The sequence below is a fragment of the Crotalus tigris genome, unplaced genomic scaffold (assembly GCF_016545835.1).
Source record: "Crotalus tigris isolate CLP2741 ecotype Arizona unplaced genomic scaffold, ASM1654583v1 scf7180000017674.1595824, whole genome shotgun sequence".
Lineage (NCBI taxonomy): Eukaryota > Metazoa > Chordata > Lepidosauria > Squamata > Viperidae > Crotalus > Crotalus tigris.
Window position 1 is genome coordinate 571,616 of NW_024096559.1, and position 24,390 is coordinate 596,005.

A 24,390-nucleotide genomic window follows, 5' to 3' on the forward strand; every position below is an offset into this window, starting at 1 on the left:
GGATGTACTTAGATGTTAGGAACCAAGCTTGGTTTGAAGGAGAATTACAGCCCACAATGGCTGAATCTGCATACATGTGATCTTTATTTAACACTCATCCAGCAACTGTTCAAACTTAGGATGGTGTTGAACAAGTGGTACTTGCAACTGGTCCTTGTATTTACATCCCTGCAGTCACGTGATCATGATTTGGGCATTTGACTGCCGGCTTGGAATTGTGATATCATAGCAGCAAAGTCAACCTGGAAGATGGCAGGAGGTTGCAAATGGCAACCACAGGATGTACTCACTTAACAATCTGTGGTGATTCACTTAAAGACACCAACTGGAAGTGCTGGAATTTCCATCACCAAACAGCATGGTCATGAGACATCATATTTATGATTTCCCAGGTATCAACTTTAGTTGACTGTGCATATGGGTGAGTGTAATAATAATAATAATAAAAAGAATAAAGTCCAACCCCCTGCTCAAGCAGGAACCCTACACCATTTCAGACAAATGGCTGTCCAGTCTCTTCTTAAAAACTTCCAGTGTTGGAGCATTCACCGCTTCTGGAGGCAGGTTGTTCCACTGGTTAATTGTTCTAACTGTCAGGAAGTTTCTCCTTAGTTCTAGGTTGCTTCTCTCCTTGATTAGTTTCCATCCGTTGCTTCTTGTCCTGCTTTCAGGTGCTTTGGAGAATGGCTTGTCTCCCTCTTCTTTGTGGCAACCCCTGAGATACTTGGAACATCGCTATCATGTCTCCCCTCGTCCTTCTCTTCGTTAAACTAGAGACATACCCAGTTCCTTATATGTTTTAGCCTCCAGTAATGCCAAAGAAGATGCCTTCCATAGGCAAGTCAGAGACCGTTGTTGGCTGTAAAACAAGTTGAGAGCAGAAATTATGATCCTAATTTTGGTCATTAATTGAGACTAGTATAGTATCAATTATAGTGTAATAATACAATAAGCTAAAGCCAAAGTGCATTATACAAGTAGTCCTCAACCTACACCCAAAATTTCTGTTAAGTGAGAGATTTGTTAAGTGAGTTTTGTCCCATTTTACAACCTTTTTGCCACAGTTGTTAAGTGAATTTCTGCAGTTGTTCAGTTAGTAACACGGTTGTTAAATGAATCTGGCTTCCCCATTGATTTTGGTAGTCAGGAGGTCACAGAAGTGATCACATGACCCTGGGGACACTGCAACCGTCATAAATATTAGTCAGTTGCCAAGTATTCAAATTTGGATCACATGACCATGGAGATGCTACAATGTGAAAAACAGTCATAAGTCACTTTTTTCAGTGCAGTTGTAGCTTTGAATCGTCACTAAATAAACAGGCTACAGTACTCTAAAAACAACCACCTAGCGGTCACCCAAATTTTGCAATTGACATATAATGGCCAACCATATTCAAGTACAACAATGCCATCTTTCTCGACCTGGATGCGGGAAGTGTCCCTCCTGAATTATGGGAATTTATTTATTTAGAAAATATTATTGGCCATCTTAAATACATAATTCTGAGCAGCAAACAATACATACAAAGCCAATTATACAAATCCCATAGTCAATTATAATAATCTAATGCAAAAAAAGAAAAGTGAGGCACTATATAGCAATGCCAGAAAACAAACACATGTAAATTAAGTTCCCCTAATGTATCCTGGCCCTTATGCATGAGAAAAAATCAGTCTTAGTAGCCTTCTGGAAGGCCAGGAGAGTGGGGCATTCAGATTTCAGAAGGGGGGGAGTCTGTCCCATAGGAAGAGGCTGCAATATCAGTGACCCCTCCTTGGTCCCATATAATGGCTCTGTTTAATAGAGGAGACCTGGAGTATGCCCACTCTGCTGGATCTTGTGGAAAGGGCAGAAATCCTTGGAGACAGATGGAGCCCCAAGTAATCTGGCCCTGTACTTTGCAAGGTTTTAAGGGTGATGATCAGCACACAAAATTGCACCCAGAAGCATTCTCCATTGACTTTGCTTGTAGGAAGCCAGAAAAAAAGGTCCCAAATGGTTGTTGAAGGAAAACTCTTCATCATGGTTCAGTCCAAACCGGGAATAAACAACATGGCGACTGCTTTAGAAAGAAGGTTGCAGTTTATTGAAGAGGAGAGCCAGACAAAAAGAAGGCCCTGGAAGAAAAAGAGAGAGCAAGCACATGTAGGGAGTGGATTTTTATACCCTCTGGAGCCTTTTGTTTGGAGTTGTTCCTGTGGCATGAACTTTGACTTGAGTCTGAGTGTGCCCTTTGGTATCTCTGGGTTAATCCTATTATGTCCTGTCTTACGAGTATGGGTGGGGTATGTAGATTTTAGGTGTCTTTGTCTTCTTAATCTTCTAGCTTCAACCTTCCTGAATGGTTTACATCTGCATTGGGCTATTAAGAAAACTGGGCATGCTTTTCTGCCTCTTTAAGATCGTTTGAGGAAATATATTTTTCTGCCCTTTTAATATTTCCTTCTCTGGGGGGCTGACTTCCCACATGGTGATCACGTGACCATGGGATACTGCAATGTCATAAGTGCATGCCAGGAACCAGGTCTACACATCAAGAGAGTGCCCTGATTGGGAGGAATTTAATGTGCAAGATGCAATATAAATCCAGCAGTTGACCAATTTCTTTGCCATTTCTTACTACGGTATGTTTCCTCACCTGGTCCCAATCCACAAAGAAGATTACAGGATGACTACAAATCCTGTTATAACAGGGAGGAGGACACCTTTGAAGCCAACAATTCTCTGCTGAAGTCTTGAGGAAATTTGTGTAAGCCGAATATCTTTCTTTGAGAGAACCTTGTATAGATGACATTTCCAGTCTTTGTTTCCAAGTGACAATTCCGCTGACACCATGAGGCTTTCTCCATGTTTCCAAACCGCGGCTCCCACTGGTCCTAGATAGCGCAGCCAACAGCAAGGCACATTCGGAACGGCAGTTCAGCACAATCTGGCAAGCAGTAAATTCCCCACCCTACATGTTTTCCAAAGAGATAGACACATATGAGTTCTAAGATGGCGGCGCCTGGATCAGCTGCGGCTGCATTGGCTCTCGAAGGTGAAAAGTTATGGGAGGGATATTAAGGGATATAGGCCACATGATCAGGAAGGTTTTAATGTGTTTGAGCAATGTGGTGGAACTAAGGTAACATACAACATACGACTGACAATCTTTGCTGGCATGGCGAGTTTCTAGCTGTTTAGGAACTGTTGGCGAGACCGTTAAAAGTCGTTGGTGCTGTTTGAAATTGTTCTGCAGGCAGCAAGATCTGACTGCTAGCCCAGCGACAGATTCTATTGCAAATAAGGGCTCTTTCCAAAGGAGGCAGAGGAGGAGAGGTCCCGGGGCTTATGGAGTGAAGGAACTGGATGAGGCTGTTGGCAGGCCCAGAGGATGGGAGAGAGGCTTTTGGAGGAGTTGGTGGCAGCGGCAGCGTTCTCCAGGGGCAAAAAGGAGTGAGGCCTCTTTAAGGAAAAGGTGGAAGAGACCAGATCAGAAAAAGGAGGGGAGGTGAGGTTGTCGTGCAGGAATCCAAGCTAATTTGAGGGCTAATCCACATGGATCTCCATTTCCATTTGTCCTGTTTGCCATCGTTCGCTCTCTAGAGATTAAAATGGAAGATCTGTAACTTGAGCTGGCCACGAACAAGGAGTGTATATCGGAGGTGGTGACCCTTTGAGAGCTACATGCAATGAAATTTCATTTTGATGTATGCCGATTGGTGTACTTTCAAAGTGACAATAAAGTTGTTGTTATTATTATTATTATTATTATTATTATTATTATTATTATTATTATTAGGCATGAAAAGCTAACAAGACATTCATTATAATGTGATCAGCTTTCATGGATTGTAACTGATTTCCTCTGATGCACAAAACCACCTAAGTAAGGGGCTGGGGTAGTGACTGTGTAAAATATCAAGGCATAGGGATGTGTATTGTTGACTTGCTTTGTGGCCAACAATGTTCTGTGACTTAACTATGGAAGACGTCCTCTTTAACATTGCCCACATTACCTACCCATACCAGCACTCAGCTAAGTAAGGTTGATACCCAGAAGATGATTTCTATACATTATCTCCTCCATGTTTAATTCTGGAAAATTAAAAGAATAGTTAAATTTTGATTTACAGTAACTAGACAACCCATCAAGCAGTAGATGACAGGAATAAGATAGAGAAAGCTTAGCTGTGGCCATCAAGTAGCTATCAAGGAAGTCAAAATCAATTTTTACCATCTTTCCATGCTGAGAAAGTTGTTGAGATAGAGATAGAGGACCTCCCTTACGCCTGAACCACCTATGTTTCGCTCTCATGAAAAGATTGGTAGAGATAACAAATTAACAGCTTTGCAATAGCAATAAACTTATAACGGAAGAGTTGAGAGCTTCAGTAACGGGCTCAGTTTTTGTGAATTTGCCTCCTATTTCTACAGTAACCTGAAAAGCTCTGGACAATTCAAAAAAACTATTTGAATCATCACTTTAGCAGGTTATTATAGCCAGTGGGGAAATCATAGCATTTCAGATCTTTTAATTAATTAATCTAAGGTTCTGTATGCACCATAAACTGATCCCATGACCTGGGTTTGTATAACATGCTGTGATCCAATGTAATGGCTGATTTTGGTTCAGAGTGTTTAAGAACAGTGGTTTTTTTCTAAAAAAAAAAAGATGCCGGAACTCACACGTCATACAATCCGCCTTGCCTACCCTACAAGGTTCCATCAAACAAAGGTGCCAGAACTCAGTTCTGAGCATTCTATGAGAAAAAAAGCCCTGTTTAAGAATATTGCTGAAACAAGTTTATAGGAGGAAATTAACCTGGCCCAGAGCATATCAGCTATAAACAATCACTCCCACCATTTTGACCTCTTCCCAACAATCTTCTATTCCTTATTGGGAAGATCATACATATAATATGCTAACCCCAAATGCAATGTACTTCATTTGGGCTCAGGCATAGCGTGAATACAGTCACTAGAATGTGCATATCGCGATGCGCAACTTTGCATGGTGGGTGAATTTAGCAATCACAGTTCACTATGTGATATGAACTTCACTGCAAGAGAGGTATTAGCTCTAAGACTGGCAAGGAATTCTCCGAATTGCAGGATTATAGAAAAGAATCCCAGCAGGGCCGACACCAGAGAAAATATTGTCTAGCAGTTCTACTGGTACAACGGCTCCCTCCCTTGGCTACCCCGAATGCTTCTCCCAGCACCTTTGATTGACAGGGCTTTTGTCTGCATCTGTATCTGTGCCTCCGGATGGTGCTTGCAGGAATCCATGTGCTGCTGCTTCTGTGCCTTTCCCACCTGGCATCCACGCAGCTGGCTGGAGCAAAATCAACAACTGCATTCCCAGAGCTTGAGTTTTTGCTGACACTAAGAAAGCAAACTGGAGATGCAAACCCATTGTGACAGGCCAGAAGGCTCAGGGGTCTGAGGTCCTTTCGCTTGCTTTGCAATGGCGTGCCAGGCACGGCGGCCACTGGAGAGAATGGCCAAGAGTATTCTGCGACCGGCAGCCCGGAGGGTGGGGGTGGGGGGACCTAGAAATCCAACAAAGGATGATGGTGGGGCTCTATCAGAAAAAGAGTTGTGGAGGCACACCCTTCTGGGTCTTCTGTTCCAATCAGAGGCCAAAGCATTCAGATGGAGCCACTAATGCAGGGGTGTCAAACTCAATTTCATTGAGGGCCGCATCAGCATTGCAATTGCCCTGGGGGGGGGGAGCCGGGTGGGTGTGGCCAGGGTGGGTGAGGCCTACTGGGTGGGCGTAGATGGAGTGGGTGTGGCCTACTGGGTGGGCATGGCCAGCTCTACATTGTTCGCATCAAGGGTTCCTGTGGGGGCCTGGGCAGGAGTGGGACAGATCTGAGGGTCTCTGGCAGAAGATGATGGGACCAGGGCAAGCCCCAAGGCATGGTCCATTTCTTCATTCCTCACAAAGGATTACACCTCCCCAGCATGCACCCAGGGGGTGGGGCCAACACAACAGGGGCTGGTTCCTCGCTGTTTCTAGATGGCCTTGTGGAGCTAAGACTGAATGTATTTCAGCATAGATGGACACCACAAAATAGTACAAATAGCATTTAACTTATGACATTCGTTTACCAACTGAAATTACAACGGCACTGAAGAAAGTGACTTACAACCAGTCCTCACACTTACAATCATCATAGCATCATACCTATAATGACATGATAAAAATTCAGGTGCTTGGCAACCGGCATGTGTATATGATGGTTGAAGCATCCTGGGGTCAGGGGACAGCCATCTGCAACCTTCCCAAGTGGCTTCCAGCAAGCAAAATCCATGGGGGTAGCTTAACAATCGCCTGATCAGCTCAACAAGTGCAGTGATTTGCTTAACGACTGTGGCAAAAAAAAAGGTTCTAAAACCAGGCGTAGCTGGTTTAACAGCTGCTTTGCTTTGCAACAGACATTCTGGTCCCAATTGTGGTTGTAAGTTGAGGACTATATCTGCATTCACATAACTCCTGTCCTGGGCTCTTTCTTAGCGTTGCCCTCCAGAGCTGCACCACAATCCCTGGTAAAGAGAGCATGATATGACATGATAGCAGTGATGATTCCAGTATTTGAGGGGCTGCCCCAAAGAAGAGGGAGTCAAGCTATTCTCCAAAGCGCCTGAAGGCAGGACAAGAAGCAAAGGATGGAAACTTACCAAGGAGAGAAACAACTTAGAACTAAGGAGAAATTTCCTGACAGTTAAAAAACAATCAGGGGAACAACCTGCCTCCAGAAGTTGTGGCTCTTTCATCACTGGAAGTTTTTAAGAAGAGACTGGACAGCCGTTTGTCTCAAATGATATAGGGTCTCCTGCTTGAGCAGGGGGTTGGACTAGAAGACCTCCAAGGTCCCTTCCAGCTCTATTCTATTCTGAAGTCAGGATTGGTTTCAGGAGTTGCTGCTGAGTGCTGCAGGCATGTCTCCATGCAGAGGGGGGAAACAAAGGGTAAAATGACAAGATGAGTCTGCTGACTTAATCTTGCAAATGCTGTCAGTCATGTGCATGTCATGGTGGCATTTGCATGATTCCATCATCAGGTGCCTATTATTTTGGCAGCATTGGGTCACACACCTGCTCCCAGGTGCTGCAAAGCCTCTTTGTGCTTCTGGTTCAAAGCTGTGTCCAGTCCTCTTCCCAGGTGCGTTTAACAGCAAGCTGTCTTCCAGAAATCAGCAGACCATGCATCTTTGGACACCAAGATAAACACCATTGTCTATTCATATCTGCCTCTGTGAGTTTGTGTCTGCACTTATGTGAAAGATTAATAGCAGGAAGGTGGATGGGATTTTAACTTTCCATGATGTCACAGCCTCCCAGCCAATAGCAGAGAAAAAGTTTATAAATAGCCCTGCTGGATGGTAACACCTGGATAATCTTGGCTAGAGTTTAAAAGCTAAGCAGAGTTGGACCTTGGAGAAGGTAGATGGAAAACGGGGGGGGGGAGCTATCCTGGAAGAAGGCAAAGACAATCCATGTTGCATTTTGCTATGAAAATGATGTCAGTGTGTTCATATAGTCACCATCAATAAAGATTTTGCTTTATTTTATAAGTGCCTGGATGATGTCACCTGGCCCAAGCCTAACTTCTCCCTCCTCATATATCTTATCCTGCAGCCAGCCACCTAATGCGTACAGCCTGGAATTCATCCGGGAGTTTGCAATTGGCCAACTTGCACAATGGAAGAGAGGAGAGGCCTCTCTGGATGCCTCTGATCCTGAAGGATGTAAAAGGCCACGTGTCTGAGACTTGCTTGGTGCTATCTAGGCTCCTCCAGGCTTCTTTTCCTGCCTGGTTTCCTGTGGGATCTTGTGGAATTTCTGCTTGGAAACTCCCACCCTAGCTTTTCCTGTGGCAGCCAGGGGATTCCCTTGGGTCTGATTAAAACTGAGTGGAAACCGATTATTCTTTCTTCCATCACCTCCCGCCTCCCCAGATCAGTGTTTCTCAACTTCAGTAAGTTCAAGATCTGTGGACTTCAACCCCCAGAATTCCTCAGCCAGAATTTAAGTCTGCGTATCTTAAATTTGCTGAATTTTAAGAAATGCTCATCTGGACTATCGCCACCTCTAGGTTTAGAGAAGATGGGGCTCTTTTTTTTTTTTTTGCTTTTTATTTGCAAGCTGATGCAGCTCGATGCCTCATTCCAAAGATTTCTTGGCCACTATTACTTTAATGGGAAAAACTATTACAGTAATTTCATAAACCAAACCACACCAAACCTGTTGCTTTGTTGATGGTCACTAAGGAAATCCCTGCTTTTTCCCATTCCTGCAGCAGTGGAAGTTCCTAAGTGAGGTTCCTTCTTTGCCTCTGAGAAGTGATTTGTGTGACAATGTACAGTGGTACCTCAGTATTCATCATGAACTGGTTTCGAGAGGCCCAATGAGCACCAAAACAGATGAATATCAAACAAATTTTTCCCATAAGGAATAACATAGTGAGACACAAGGCAGTCAACAATGCCAACAAGTTGTAGATTGTGCATTGAGTACCAAACAAACAACCAGTACTGTGACAAAATTTTCGCATCAAAATATGTTGAGTACCAGATTCGATGAGTTTCAAAGCAGTTGACTACTAAGGTACCACTGTATTAGCAAGGGAGTGTTTATCCAGTTGCAAACTATGGTGCAAACACACCCTGGCAAATCTTTGTTTTCCTGCCAGGAGAGGGGAAGGAAGGAAGGAAGGAAGGAAGGAAGGAAGGAAGGAAGGAAGGAAGGAAGGAAGGAAGGAAGGAAGGAAGGAAGGAAGGAAGGAAGGAAGGAAGGAAAAGGAAAGGAAAGGAAAGGAAAGGAAAGGAAAGGAAAGGAAAGGAAAGGAAAGGAAAGGAAAGGAAAGGAAAGGAAAGGAAAGGAGGAAAGGACAGGACAGGAAAGGACAGGACAGGACAGGACAGGAAAGGAAAGGAAAGGAAAGGAAAGGAAAGGAAAGGAAAGGAAAGGAAAGGAAAGGAAAGGAAAGGCTGAGGCAGGTTTACAGTAAATCTGATGACATGTGGGAGAAAAATGGAATGCTTTTATTAATTCAGATGAAAAAAATAGACTTGAGAAAGGATTTTCATTTTATTAAAAATCCATTCATAACTGAAAGGTTTCCTGGGTTTACAAACACAGGATATTCCTCTTTTGCTGAGCATATCTGGCAAAAGAAAGCCCCCATTGCCTCAGGCCAGCTACTCATTCTGTGCCCCAGATGTATCCAGCCAGCTCACAGGTGTGGCCAGGAGAGCAAAGGGTCTCCTTCCACACTTACTCCTGAACAGCTGGTACATGAGGTTCACCATTTTTAATTAGGAGCCAGCGCAGCAGCTGCTACGGAGAGCCCAGTCCTCTGTAAATTGGCCATGGGACAGGAGGGAAAAGGAACACTCTATCTATTTTTCCATCTTCACTGGTGATACAACAGACCCCTCTTATGGCCTGAAAGCTGTACTTCTTTCAACTTTTCCTCTCTTTTTCACTAATGATTTCTAATTGCTGTAACTTTTCAACACTACAGAGAAAGCTTCTGCAACATCTCATCGTGCGAGTTGGCCTGCTGGGCTTCGTTTCCATCTCAACAAAAGCCCTTTCCTGGTGGGGTGCCTATATGAGCAGAGCTTCCAAAGAGACTCGCCAGAAATTGCCCTAAAGCTTTTCCACACTGACTTGTTTATTGTTGGTCCCCTTCCTAATGACACCAAGTGTGAAACCTGCCTCTTCTTTTTCTTTTCTCTTATAACAACTGTATATTTGGGTGACCTATTAATCATGGGCCCAGCAGTGCATTGGTTGTGCTTTTTGATGATATCTGGAGGGTACGAGACGGGGGTAGTAAATTTGCTCTACTTGACCTGTCAGTGGCTTTCAATACTATCTATTATCGACCATTGTATCCTTCTGGAAAAAGCTCTGGGGATTGGAAGTGAGGGAGCATTGTGTTGTCCTGGTTCACATCCTTCCCCTGAAGCTGCTTTCAGTTGAGGTTGATGGGGGTCAAGAAGCCCAGCTCCCAGCCCCTGCTTTGCAGGGTACCTCAAGGATCAATGTTTTCTCATTAACATCTACATTTAACTAGTTCATTTCATTTTAAAATATTGTAGTACAATAAATACATAGAGAGTAGAATTGGATCACCCGGTCACATTTCCCAATTATTAGCAATTGATTGTTTAAAATTTCTGACATCAAAATATTTAATAATAAGGCTTCTTTCTCCCACCCTACCCTATATATTGCTGCCTGAAATGACCGGATATTGATTATGTGCTATCTAAACACTTGACATTTAGTGACCATATAAGTAGATTTTCTCCAGGACAATCTATCCTTACTTGGTCCTTCAGTTCTTCCAACAATGCACCTATCTATAAGTGAGTTCATCCACCTTGTTGCTGGTTGGTCTCTTCCTCTCCTTCCTTTCCTTTCCCAGCATTACAATCTTCTCCAAAGACATATTTACATAAGGTATACAATGCAGGATAATTTGAGGTTGGTTGTTTGGGTCTTGAAAAGAACACTTGGCTGATTTGATCAATAATCTGTTTGTTTTCTGGGCTGTCCATGGTATTCTCAGGAATCTTCTCCAACACAAAAGTTCAAAAGTGTCAATACTCTTCCTATCCTGCTTCCTCAAAGTCCAGCTTTCTCTCCCATAGGATTATAGGGAATACAGTGGATTGCATGATTCTAATCTTTGTAGGTTAGACACATCATAGCAACTGAACATCTTTTCCAAGGTCTTCATGGCTGGTCCACTAAGGGCTACAGGATATTAGTAGTATATTTTTATTCACAAAGGCTCTGTACACTGCTTGAGTTCTGGGACTCAGAACAAATTCCTGGGCTCAAGATTTTTTTTCCTTCTAAATGCTTGTCTTTTGCTCCTGCCTCCCTTTCCACAAAATGCAATGAAAATCGCAGGACGTCTATGGAGATTCTCAGTCATCCAGGTCATGGTTGTCCCAAAGGTGCTTTTTTCACAAGGCAACTGGACTTTCTTGTTTTTCTTGAAGACATTTCACCTCATCCAAGAAGCTTCTTCAGCTCTGACTGGATGGCGGGGAATGACAGGATTTATGCTCCTTGCAGACAGCTGTTCATTTGCATTCTTTTAGAGCAGACATGTCAAACATAAGGTCCGGGGGGGGGGGGCGGATGCGGCCCGCGAAATGGTTTCATGTGGCCCGCGAAGCCATCCTGGAAACAGTGAGGGAATGGCCCCCGCTGCCTTGGCCCTGCCCCAGGCCAGCCGGGAGCCAATGTACAATTTTGTGGTGGCCATCTATGCTGAAACGCATTCAGTCTTAGCTCCACAAGACCATCTGGAAACAGCGAGGAACCAGCCCCTGCCGCATCAGCCCCACCCCCTGGGTGCATGCTGGGGAGGTGTCACCCTTTGTGAGGAATGAAGAAATGCACCATCTCCTGGAAGTGGCCAGCAAACGGCCCTCGCCTACTTCACATATCCGGCTTGATGGGCTCCGGGGGAGGGGTTTCGGCAGGCAGTGGGGGGCTCTCCTCACAGCACTGAGAGGCTAAGCCGGGCAGCGCAAATCCCAAAAGAAGCATGAGAATGCCCAGCCCCCAGCTTGCCTGGTTTCGGCAGGCAGTAGGGCGGCCTCCTCACAGCACCAAGAGCTGACCAGGGTGGTGCAAAACTGATAAGAAGTGCAATGCTGCCTAGCCCCCAGCCTGCCCAGTTTCAGCAGGCAGCAAGGTGCAAAGCTGGTGAGCTTCGCACTGCCCAGCTCAACCTCTCGGTGCTGTGAGGAGAGCGCCCTGCTGCCTGCTAAAACCCCTCCCCCGGAGCCCATCAAGCCAGATATGTGAAGTAGGCAAGGGCCATTTGCTGGCCATTTCCAGGCGATGGTGCATTTCTTCATTCCTCACAAAGGGTGACACCCCCCCAGTTGCATTTCTTGCCTGTTTTTCTCCTTCCCTCATCTCAAATATATTCCCACCACTCTGTACGTAGGAAGGAAGAAAGGAAGGAGAGGGAGGGCCTGAAGGAAGTTCTGCCTTAGTCCTGCCCTGCTGCCCTTTTACCATCCCCTTGCCCCCTCCTCCTGGCCTATCCTGGGGGTCTCCCATCCTATTACTAAGGAAGCTTTGGATACAAAGCCAGGTCTCCTCCCAAGGACAGGGAATGGGCCTCCCTCTGACTTTGCCCTCGAACCCATCATGAGCAACCTGGCTAAGGAGAGCAAGCACAGCAGCAGCAGCCTTGAGGAGGAGGTAAGTGCAGCTGGGCACCTTCTTGGGGAAGTGGGGCTGGGCTTGATGCCACGGGTGCTCAAGGTCCAGGCTGGGCATTTGACCTCTGCTGCCCAGGGCTCCGGGCAGCCCGCACCACCATCCAGCCCTCCCCCCACGTGGCCTGAGAGGAACAGTGAGGCTCCTCCAATGGACCATGCCTTGGAACTTGCCCTGGTCCCACCCCCTTCTGCCAGAGACTCTTAGATCTGTCCCACTCCTGCCCAGGCCCCCACAGGCACCCTTAATGCGAACGATGTAGAGCTGGCCATGCTCACCCAATAGGCCACACCCACTCCATCCACGCCCACCCAGTAGGCTGCACCCACCCTGGCCATACTCACCCGGCCCCCGAGGGCAACCGCAGTGCTGATGCGGCCCTCAATGAAATTGAGTTTCACTGTTTTAGAGTCTTTGAAACTCCTGGAGGCTTATCTGTGTCATGCAAATGGGTGTGGCTTTTCCAATATTCCTGCAACATATTCTCACCACCCACTGGAGCACAAAATGGGCATTATCAGAACCCTTCACCATCGAGCTGAAGGCCTGCCTATCAGCAAAAACGGAAAAGAAAAAGAACTAAGACACACCAAGGAAGCCCTCAGAACTTGTGGCTATCCCAAATGGGCCTTCATCAAACCCCAAAAAAGACCCAGCAGGAGCTCCTCCCTAACAGACAAAAAAAGAAAACAATAAACAAAGCAACGTAGTCATTCCATACATTTCAGGAATATCGGAAAAACTCAGGAGGATCTTCAGCCAACACAACATAGGTGCACACTTCAAACCCAAGAATCCACTAAGGCAGAAGCTTGTCCACCCCAAGGATAAAAACGCCAGACACAAACTGAGCAATGTGGTACATGCAGTACAATGCAGTGAGCCATGTGCAGTTCTGTACATTGAGGAAACAAAACAACCACTTCATAAATGCATGGCACAACGTGGGAGAACAAACCCATCAGGATAAGATTCAGCAGTCCACCTGCATTTAAAAGACAAAGGTCACTCTTTTGAAGACAGCAAAGTCTACATTTTGGACAGAGAGGACCGCTGGTTTGAAAGAAGGGTCAAAGAGGCCATCTATGTCAAAACTGAACAGCCCTCTCTCAACGGAGGGGGGGGGGAATACAACATCATCTATCTTCAGTCTACAACAGAGTCCTTTCAACAGTTCCAAGAAGGCTCCACACCCATTGGCACTACTCAGGTGACCCTGAGGACACAGATAGGCCTCCGGGGGCTTCAACGCTAAAAGAATGCAAATGATCAGCTGTCTGCAGGAGTATAAATCCTGCCATTCCACACCATCCAGTTGGAGCTGAAGAAGCTTCTTGGATGAGAAGTCCAAGTGCCTTGTGAAAAAAACACCTTTGGGAAAATCTCAGGAGTTTGTCCTAGGCTACAGTACTAGAAGGGAAGAATACATGCGCCATCTACTGTCCACAATGTTAAATGCACCCATGCTTTTTGGAAGAGTATTAACATTGGGAAAGCCAAGGGAAATCATCAAAACTATTAAAAAACAAAAATTAGAATATTTCGGACATGTGATGCGACACCCAGAAAAATACGGCATACTCCATTTAATCCTCCAGGGAAAGTTTGAAGGCAAACGAAGTCCAGGCAAAAGAAGAACATCGTGGCTTCAAAATCTAAGGGATTGGTTTAGACAAAACTCAGCAGCACTTTTTCGTGCGGCTGCTGATAAAAACAGGATCGCCAACATGATTGCCAACATCCAATAACGGATATGGCACAACAAGAAGAATTAACATTTTTTGAATATTGAAAAAACGTGTAGTATCACACTTTTTTCACTAAAAAAAAGAACCCTCACATTAACTGCAGTATGATATATTCTGACTTTATGCTGATATCTTCCTAGAAATGTATCCATACCTACATATTGCAATAAACCACATTATAACCATGGTTTAGTAATAAAACCAGACCTGTCCATGTGCACCCATCATGTTAAGCCATGAATAGTGGTTTTACATACCAACAACCTTCTGACAAAATAATATCAGTCCAAGATGTGAACCCCCGCTTTGTATAAAATATTTCATCATCTCTCCAAATATGGATAAATAGTATACAGAAAAAACAAGCTCTTAAGGGTGCTTCTCATCCCATGGAAATCAAAAAGTTATCTCATTCAAGGGTACTCAGTGCTTTAATACAGGTCATCAGACCTTTAACAGAGTTATCTAGATTAATGGCAATCCAGATACCATGTTACATATTACAATCTTTCAATTAGAACAGACATGTCAAACACAAGGCCTGGGGGCCAGATGCGGCCCACAAAGTGGTTTCATGTGGCCCGTGAAGCCATTCTGGAAACAGTGAGGGAACAGCCCCTGCTGCCTTGGCCCTGGCCCAGGCCGGCCGAGAGCCAATGTACAATTTTGTGGTGGCCATCTATGCTGAAACGCATTCAGTCTTAGCTCCACAAAGCCATCTAGAAACAGCGAGGAATCAGCCTCTGCTGCGTCAGCCCCGCCCCTCTGGGTGCATGCTGGGGAGGTGTCACCCTTTGTGAGGAATGAAGAAATGGACCATGCCTTGGCGCTTGCCCCGGTCCCACTCCCACTGCCCATGCTCCCACAGGCACCCTTGACGCGAACGATGTAGAGCTGGCCATGCCCACTCAGTAGGCCACACCCACTCCATTCACACCGACCCAGTAGGCCGTGCCCACCCTGGCCACATACCCCCCCCCGAGGGCAACCGCAATGCTAATGAGGCCCTCAATGAAATTGAGTTTGACATCCCTAAATTAGAATATTCTACTGTGTGACATGATCATGTATCTCTAAGCTGCCTTGATAGGATATATAATTGGCTAAAGATGCTTTCTTTAATGTTATTTCTGATCATCATATACACAAGGTGTTTCACTGAGGGGAGCAACTTCTATCAAATTAGGAGATTGGCTGATTAAATTATACAATCTACCTTTCCGAAAAACTAGTGCCCAACAAGAATGTCAACACATTAAAAGGCAAATGAATCTGATAGAAGAGGATATTGGTAGCTCATGGTTAAACTGTGGGTTCCTTGGTGCTCTCTGAGCTTGGTGGCTTTTCTGTAGACACTTCATTACCAAACTAGCACTGATGCCATTATCTAGTTTGGTAATGAAACGTCTGCAAGAAAACCACCAAGCTCGGAAAGTGCTAAGGAGTCTACAAATGAATCTGTCAATAACCAGTAATAACAGAGCTGAAAAAATGTCCAAGCAAGTGAAATGTATCCAGTTAATGTTTTGTATTCCAAGAGAAATAAAACGTTGGTCACATCCCATTGTCAAGATTCAAAGGCAGCCCTCCCGGGAAAAAGCCTTAACACACCATCTGCAATGAATGGCAGGGAATACCATTCCAAATGATTATATAACTGGAAGAGTTAAAAAGGAACTCAGTTGATCCAAATAAATGATATAGAGCAGTGGTTCTCAACCTTTTTAATGCCGCGACCCCCAACCAGTCGTAAATCGAGGACTACTCAACCGGTCGTAAGTCGAGGACTACTCAACTGGTGCAGCACCGTTTGCAGAATGGGACTTTTGGCGGGCTCAGCAGGGCAGAGACAGCCTGGACAATTCCACCGTTTGAAAGCCAATAGAATTGGACTCTATTCAAGACAGTCTATTCTATTGGCTTTCAAAAACCAATAGAATAAAAGGGAGTAGCACAGCTAAGGAAAAGGGGAAAAAAATGGTGGACTGCGTTGTTTGGCGACCCCCATGAAATGGTCGTTCGACCCCAAATGGGGTCCCGACCCACAGGTTGAGAACCACTGATATAGAGAGTCCATGAAAATCTTTTTCTGAGGAAGCAATGGGGAGCCGGAAGGTTCCCCTGTGAGGTGAGCAGCTCCATTTTGGCTTTTGCCTTTGTTCACATCAGAGCTCCTCTGGCCAAAAGCTAAGTCAGAAAAGAAGCCCCAACCCACTGATATCTGGCTTGGAGATCACACAATTATACAAAAAGACAAAGACTTTGAGTCCCTTGGGTCATTGTTTCAAAGAAATTTGCTTACCAGATTCTCCAATGTCTTCAATAAGAACATTTAACATACCGCCTTCACTGGAAAAGTTGGGATATCTTCAGAGACGCACCTGCCTTGAAAATAACCCCATGTTGAACAGTATAGCACAGTCAAACATCGGCACAGGAAATGTTTTTATGTTATAAACTATTTTGCAATAATGTTTATGCCATAAATTGTTTGTAAAATTTGCCAAATCCAATTCCATAAGAGTCATGGCTCCCAGATTTTGGGTGCATTCTGTAAGTTGGTCCATTTGAGGTACCTTGGTTCAAAAAGTGTTGCCCTGGAATGCACCATTTTGCCTAGTTAAAGATTTTACAGGAATGAGAGCTTTAGCAGTGTGTGTATGGGTATGTGTGTGTGTGTTGATAGATGATAGCTAGATAGCTAGATGAGAGAGAGAGAGAGAGAGAGAGAGAGAGAGAGAGAGAGAGAGAGAGAGAGAGAGAGAGAGAGAGAGAGAGAGAGAGAGAGATTACATCTTTCATTTTCAAAAAAAAAAAGAGACACTTATCTCCCTTGGATATCATTACTAATGCCATTCAGTATGTATTTCATTAAATTAGTTTGTAACCACATGAGGGCAGCATAGCCCAGATGTGCAGAAACAAAAGCAGGTTGAACATCATCTTGGTTTAATAGCGCATATGTGCATTACAAAGGAAAACTGAGAATGCTCCCTGCTCATCACCCGCCATCCTTTTGTTCTGCCCTCCTCTTTCTGCCTTCCCCCAGAGAATTTTCCTGCTTCTACCTCTTAGCTTGTTCTATCTTAACCAAATTAATCAAGCAGTTCAAAGCTCTTGGGGCAGAGAATGGAAAGGGTGCTGAATTTTCATGCGTGCTCGCCTGAAAGCCCTGGGAGCTGCGCCATGGCAAAATAGAACTGTGTGGATGAGTTTGGTTTCCCTCTCAAGGTTGGAAATGCCAGGTGCGAATCCACATTTCTGCCAAGTTAAATAGGGAAGGGATTCTTTTCCACTCAGAGCGTCCCACTTATGCAGGGAAGAGGTTGAAAGCAACAGCATTTCAAGAAGGCACCCCTTTAATTCTCTCTGCCAGATAAAAGAGGAAAAATATTCTGGGCACAGATCTTCCTCACTTTCCCCCCTCGACATGTGCCAGAGTCTGGATGCCACGCAGTTAAAATACTTTCCATATTTCAAACCATCTATTCCCCAATGAAAATAAGTCCACAGATCCTGCTGGTAACTCATGTATGCTCTCTTTGTCTGTACAGAGAGCCAGGCAAAATTTCCCTTTTAAAGATCCATGGATTTATATATTTTTTTTACATCACAACATACCCTGAACTCCATTTATCACTTCTTCAATGGAGGGATTCTTGCTCAGTGGCAAACCCCACCCCTCCTTTTGCTCTGATCAGATGTACACTAAATACCCATTTAGTGAAGGATATGGGGGGAACAATCTGTTCCTCCACCCCCCGATAAATTAAAGCGGACCTTGGATCTATCTGTTCCCAGCTTCCCTTTACTCTAGGAGAGTAGCTACAAGAAGGAGTACAGAAGATCTTGGTTCTATCTTTCATACAGTGGACCTGGAAGTTCACTGAAGCACAATGGTGGTTAGTTTAAACAAGCCATCTTCAGTAACAATTACAAGTAGTCCTTGGCTTGTGGCCATGACTGGGACCAAAATTTCTGTTGTTAAGCAAGATGGTTGTTAAGTGAGTTGCACCCCACTTTGTGACTTTTTTTTGACGTGGTTACTAAGTAAATCACTGCATCTGTTCAATGAATCATGCAGCTGTTAAATGAATCCAGCTTCCTCCATTGACTTCGCTTGTCAGAAGCCAGCTGGGAAGGTCACCAATGGCAACCACACAACCCTGGGATGCTGCAACAGTTGTAAATACATGCCAGTTTGCAAGCACCCAGATTTTGATCACATGACCTTGGGGATGCCACGACTATCTTAAGTGTGAGGACCAGTTGTAAGTCACTTTTTTCAGTGCTCTTCTAACTGTGCATGGTCGCTAAAGGAATAGTTGTAAGTTGAAGACTACCTGTATTGAAGGTCTCATCTTGTGGCGTTTGACCCGGGTGACAGAGTGTCGGTCTTTTCAGCCTCCATTTCTGACATCTCCAATTTAGAGGGAGGGCTCTGAAATACAAGGGGGGGGAGATGGTTTGAAACAGGCTTGCTTGTTTATTTTTTATTCATTCCTTCCTTCATTGGATTTTGTTGGGTCTCCCATCTTAAGCAATTCTGATCAGCTTACAACAACCATAAAATAAGTCAATAAAACAGTCTCAAAAACAATAAACAAAAACTAAGTGTAATTCTCCACTTAGGAAGCCACCCAGCAGGCTCTGCTGCCCTTCTTCTGCCTGTTCTTCCCATACAATCCCAGCACTTCAGTAACAATTCAGGTTTTAATGGTTATTCAAAATGCTAGAAAGATGGGGGCCTGTATAGACTGGATTTGGCCTTATTATCTTCTTGTTTGAAAGTGTTAAAGATATTGTTGCAGGATGATGGCAACAATCAGCTGCCCGTTAACTCGCCGAGGTCCCACATGGCCGGATGCATCCCAGCACCCATGCGCTCCCTGGCCTCTGTGTGCGGGAGCCGATGGTGTCAGGCAGCAGCCACCCCGGCCCCTGCCTCACCTTGCCCTGTGACAATGGCACCCCCACCCTGTCCTGCCTCGCCGTGCCTCACCTCACCCCACAGGACGAGCCTCTTGCCCACTGCCCCACCTGCCAGAGACCCCCTGAATCTCCCCCAACCATGCCCGGCCCCCACATGCGTCCCCACGAGCAACATCGAAGTGATCTTGCCCACCTTGGCCATACCCACCCAGTCTGCCATGACCACCACAGCCACGCCCACCCGGCACCCGGCGATAAATAAGTGGGTTTTGGGTTGCAGTTTGGGCACTCAGTCTCTAAAAGGTTCGCCATCACTGTACTACTCCATATGTTTTGGGATTGCACCCAAGACACCAAGTACTACCAATGATATCTTTGCTTACTTTTGCCAATCCTCTTCTATTTGCAGGTCTTTATATTTTGTGTCCCCCCCATTCCTTCTCTTATATTCAGTTATCTCCAGGCATTATGAAATATCCATTATCCAGACTTTTTTGTCTTTCTTATTAATACTTGTTAAGTCTGGTGTTTTATGTGGCAGGTGCTTGTCTGTTTGAATTCTAAAGTCCCAGAATACTGCAGACAAATGACATTTCTTGCAAATATTCCAATGCGCCATTGTTGCTACAGTACTTAGTCAGGCCATTGTTTATAATCAGTCTGTGTCATCTTTTCTTGTAGCAGCTAACTAGGTGGTCCACTCTTTCTTCAGCTTCTTTGCAGAAGCAATATCTGCTGTCTTCTCAATTCTGGCTTTTGGCCTTTGTTCTTAAGGTTCTGTCTTGTGCAGCCAGAATTAGCCTCTCAGTCCCTTTTTTTAATTTTCTTGCTCTCAGCCATTACCAGGCCTTGTTAACTGCTTTGCCTGGTGGTTGTTGTTTTTTTTTTAATTTACTTGGACATGTAATACTGTGCTTTGCCATGTCTCTTTTCTAATCTTCATTTGGTCTCTCTTGTAGGCCAGTTTGGCTTCTCCAGTACTCAGTAAGCCTTCATGACATACTACCTTCAGTGCATTTTCTTCACTGTCCTTCAGATATTCTTCCAATGCCCTTGCTTCTTCTTCAACTGTCTGGTGTATTTGCAACATTCCTGCTTTCCTGGTCAGCAGAGTCTCCCAACATTGCTGTGTGGATTGTCATTATTTTTCTGATCTTCCTACTTCGGACTGATGTGTTGTCATGTGACTGTGGCGGGGAGTGGCTGTTGAAACTTTGGAACCAGGGTGTAAGTAACTTCAAACAGTTGTTAAGCAGCTGGCCATAAACCGAGGTCTATTAAAAGTAATACGGAAGTCAATGAACAATCTGAAACTTTATGAAGGAGTCAAAGAGCAGAAGACAATCCTAGGGTAAACTTATAAATAGACTGACTGATATAAACATATTCAGTTTATATTTCATACGTGCATGCACAGGTTCTTATGCATACATGGATTATCCAAAGTGCTGATTTAAATTTGCATCTCTACACCTTAAGAGGTCACCTCTTCAACCCATGCTTGCAATTCACCATGCCGGTCCATGAATTTGGGGAGTTGCAAAGCCAGTGTGCTTGAAGAGGGCCTGGGTGGAAGAGCTTGTTCTAGATCAGGGGTAGGCAACCTTGGCTCTTTTATGGCTGGCTCAGGAATTCTGGGAGTTGAAGTCCACGAGTCATAAAAGAGCCAAGGTTGCCTACCCCTGTTCTAGATTAATTCCATACCCAGCAAACCATTTTAATAATCTGCCACCTGGAATAAGGCTGCATGACTGGGTCACCTTTCAGCCAGCACCTCATTCAATTCAAGCCACGTCTTGCCCCTCCCCTTCTGCGATTACAACTGGATATTTTCCGATCTGATGCTTATACTCAAGTTTTCCCTTAGATCAGTGTTTCTCAACCTTGACAATTTTAAGGCATGTGGACTTCAACTCCCAGAATTCCACAGCCAGCAATGCTGGCTGTGGAATTCTGGGACTTGAAGTCCACATGCCTTAAAATTGTCAAGGTTGAGAAACACTGCCTTAAATCAATCTGTCATAAAATTGTAAAACTACAGGGGTCAAGTGAAACATTGGATTTTAAAATGGCTTACTGGGATTTCCGTCTCACATTTATTGCACACAGCTCTTAAGTGCAGGACAAGGTTTTTCATGATATGTGCAAAAAATACATACTGGCAGTAAAGAGGGGCCTGCTTTAGATGCTGCAACCTAAGCCAAATGTAGAAAAAGCCTTTTGGGGTTACATTGTTGGCCTACAGCAAATATAGTTAATGCAAAATAGAAGAGGAAAAGCCAAATTCTATCTTCTGTAATGTGTATTGCAACTATAAAGCATTGGGATCTGCTGCTCTATCACACTGGTTATGGGTAGATCAGTCGCATGATTTCCCCTCCCCCCCTCCTTGTAATTACAATTCCATTTACAAAAAAACAGGGAGAAATCAAAATAATTTATTTGAGATGATCCACAAGCCTGCCATGTATGTGAGCAGGTTGATAAAGAAGGAATGCTGGGGTGACATTCATGTCTCAAAGATCCTTTGTGTAGGAGAGCTAAAGGATTTCAATTATGCAGTGTCTACTCCAAAATAAATTCCCTTTTGAGTTAAATGAAGTTCACTTGAGTGGTTTAAAACTGCAAATTCAAGGCCAGGTGGGATAATAGAAGTCATTTTAGCATGTATGAGAAGTGCAAAAGAATAAGGCAAAGTGTTTGCAAAAATAAAGAAAAAGGCACATCCCAAGAAAAAGAGGAACACAACTGATTTTTTCCCTTTTTTTGCGTAAATATGCAGTGTGGGTCATGATAGACAGACAGACAGACAGAGGCAGGCAGGCAGATTATTGGGGAATATATTTATCCTTATTGTTGAGGGAAGACATTTTGCCTGTCGCTGGAAACAAGACTCAGCTGGCCATTTATTCAACTTCTAAGTGGAATAGAAAAGCAGAAGCATCAGGTCCTTCATTTTATGATGAAAAATGTTTTACCCTCCAAATAAGGACCATAAGGCTGTGATCCTCTGTGCTGCTCTGTGCAATAAAGTTGTTTCTATATGGGAACATTTTGGTATTATTGAAATCCTCCTACAATTAGCTGAAAATGAAACTGAATAGTGATCCTTAGCCCATTCATTACAGCATTGTATTATTCAGCAATGTATTTTTCACTCACCCAGATCCTCCTGTCATGTCTAAGAAGTCAGTTTCAATCCATAAATGCCTCTTTCAAAGTTTGCAGTCAGATTATTCATGGCTTCCTGACGATCCAGGGCTGGAACTTAGTGATTAATTGCCTTTTAAATAGCATCTCTTTAATTTTCCCTCATTACCAATTTCTGGCTGGCTAATTGTGGCTTTTCCTCCATTGCTCATTACCGTTGTTCATTTTTGATATAGCAAAATAGTACTAACTTTCATAGGACTTCATGACATTGTATTAATTGTTCTTAAATGAGCGTTTTAGGCACAGCACATTAGGGGTGGGAATAAACATAAATCTTCAGCATCAGTGAGAAGTACTAGGTAAAAAGGGTGCTTGATTGCAAGATGATTGCTTGACACTATTTGAGTATAAGAGGATCTTCCCTCTGTTTTGAAAACAAAGTCCGAGTCTGAATTACCATATGACAGTCTGGCATTTTGAAATTCCAGAATTTTAGTATTTAAAAAATTGATAAAAATGAAAATCTGCATATGCAAACATCTGCAAATAGTTTAATTACTTGTTTCCAAAACCATGCCTGGATAGTATTTTCAGGTGGTAGAAATCTCCAGTAAGGAAATGGTCAAGAACAGATAAATTAGAATTTAAACAGGTGTTGATGGGATGCTCATCATCTGGCTTCTCCAAGATACCATTGTAATCATCCGTGCCAGAGAGTCTCAAATTATGCAACACAGTGATGCTTTAATATGACTATGTTTGACATCCTCCCAAAAAAGAAACTTAACAGGAAATAAGCTACTGTGATTGGTAGACGGCTTTGATGGACAGTTAGATTCTGGGGCTTAGCCATTAGTTTGTCTTGGCTACAGCTTATACAAGCAAGCTAGGAAGATTTTGGCAATGTTACCACTTTGCTACGTTTTGCTACTTCATTAGGTTTTCAAAAATCGTGCCCCCCCTTCCTCTAAAGTTGCTGTTATCCCCCAATGTTTGCAAACCCCTGACCTATGCACATTAAAAAATTAGCCTTGTTTTCAAAAATGCCTAATTGTGCAAAGGATTCCATTCTTCCTTCCTGTTTCTATGCAATGACATACTCGGAAGAAAACCCCACAATTCCCAGAGAGATGCACACTTGTTTGGACTAAGATTTGTGAATTAACCTCCTTCAAAGGAGCTGGCCTTCTTTCTATGGGGCGGTATCCCCGGTTCCTTCTCTAGGGAAGGACCCATTGTCTTCTTCTGGGATGACCATTTTCCACTGTTTTTGGAAGGTTATGCCGGTAATCCTCGATTTACGGCGGTTCACTTAGTGACCATTGAAAATTACAATGGCACTGAAAAAAGTGACATGACCATTTTTCACGCTTGCAGCACCCCCACGGTCACGTGATTTACATTTGGAAGCTTGACAACTGACTCGCATTTATGACCATTGCAGTGTCCTGGGGGGGGGGCTCATGGGATCCCCTTCTGCGACCTTCTGACAAATAAAGTCAATGGGGAAGCCAGTTTCACTTAACAACCACATTACAAACATAAACAACTGCAGCGATTCGCTTTAACAAACGAGGCAAGAAAAATCGTAAAACGGGGCAAGGCTCACTTAACCAATTTTCTCCCTTAGCGGCATAAATTTTGGACTCGGTTGTGGTCGTAAGTCGAGAACTACCTGTAGACGTTTCCACATGTTCCCATTTCAAGAAACCCCCCAAAAGATAAACCACTTCCAGGAACCTAAAAATTCAGTGGCTTTGGTATTGATTGATTGCGGGGGGGGGGGAATCGAGAGTCCACAGTTGGATCATACTGTACTTTACCAACTAACAAGTCATAGAGGGTCGCGCTTACTTTGGAGATCGCCGGAGCTCTTCCTCGGTCACTTGCCCAACGGAAGGAATTTTTTTCCCTGCTCATACTGGAGGGGGAAGCACATGAAGCAACTAATGTGACCCTTTGATCTAAACCATGCGCCGTAACGTCACGCTAACGACAGCGCGATCCTCCCACGGCGGCCTCGCCAACCTGCCTCGGGGCAGCTCGGAAATGGGGAACCTTTTTCCACTCGCTGCGACCCGCGGATTCTTGCCGCGGAGCGGGGAAAAGCTTACGGCACCGGAGGAGGGGAGCCGCTGCGTGCGTCGGGCGTGTATTTTGGGCTCGGAGGCGTCTATTTTTAGCCCCATTGATGGCTGGGATTCCGACGACGTCAATCGGGTCTGGGCTTGACGTCACGGAGACTCCTTCCTGGCCGGGACTGAAGGGCGGAGTTTGCAGAAAATAAAGCCGCGGGCGGGT

General features: G+C 44.4%; 1 long non-coding RNA gene across 2 annotated transcripts; it reads right to left on the bottom strand.

Annotated features, from left to right (window-relative positions):
- Window positions 1-699: 699 nt before the first annotated feature.
- LOC120305453 lies at window positions 700-24,258 on the bottom strand. Of its 2 annotated transcripts, XR_005556046.1 has the most exons (6): window positions 23,944-24,258; window positions 22,099-22,513; window positions 19,320-20,210; window positions 18,348-18,445; window positions 16,307-16,389; window positions 700-859 (listed from the first exon to the last, which is right to left on the bottom strand). It is a non-coding gene; the product is annotated as an uncharacterized LOC120305453 (long non-coding RNA). The 2 variants fall into 2 exon arrangements; XR_005556045.1 differs by lacking the exon at window positions 700-859 and having other exon boundaries at window positions 15,981-16,389.
- Window positions 24,259-24,390: the final 132 nt, after the last annotated feature.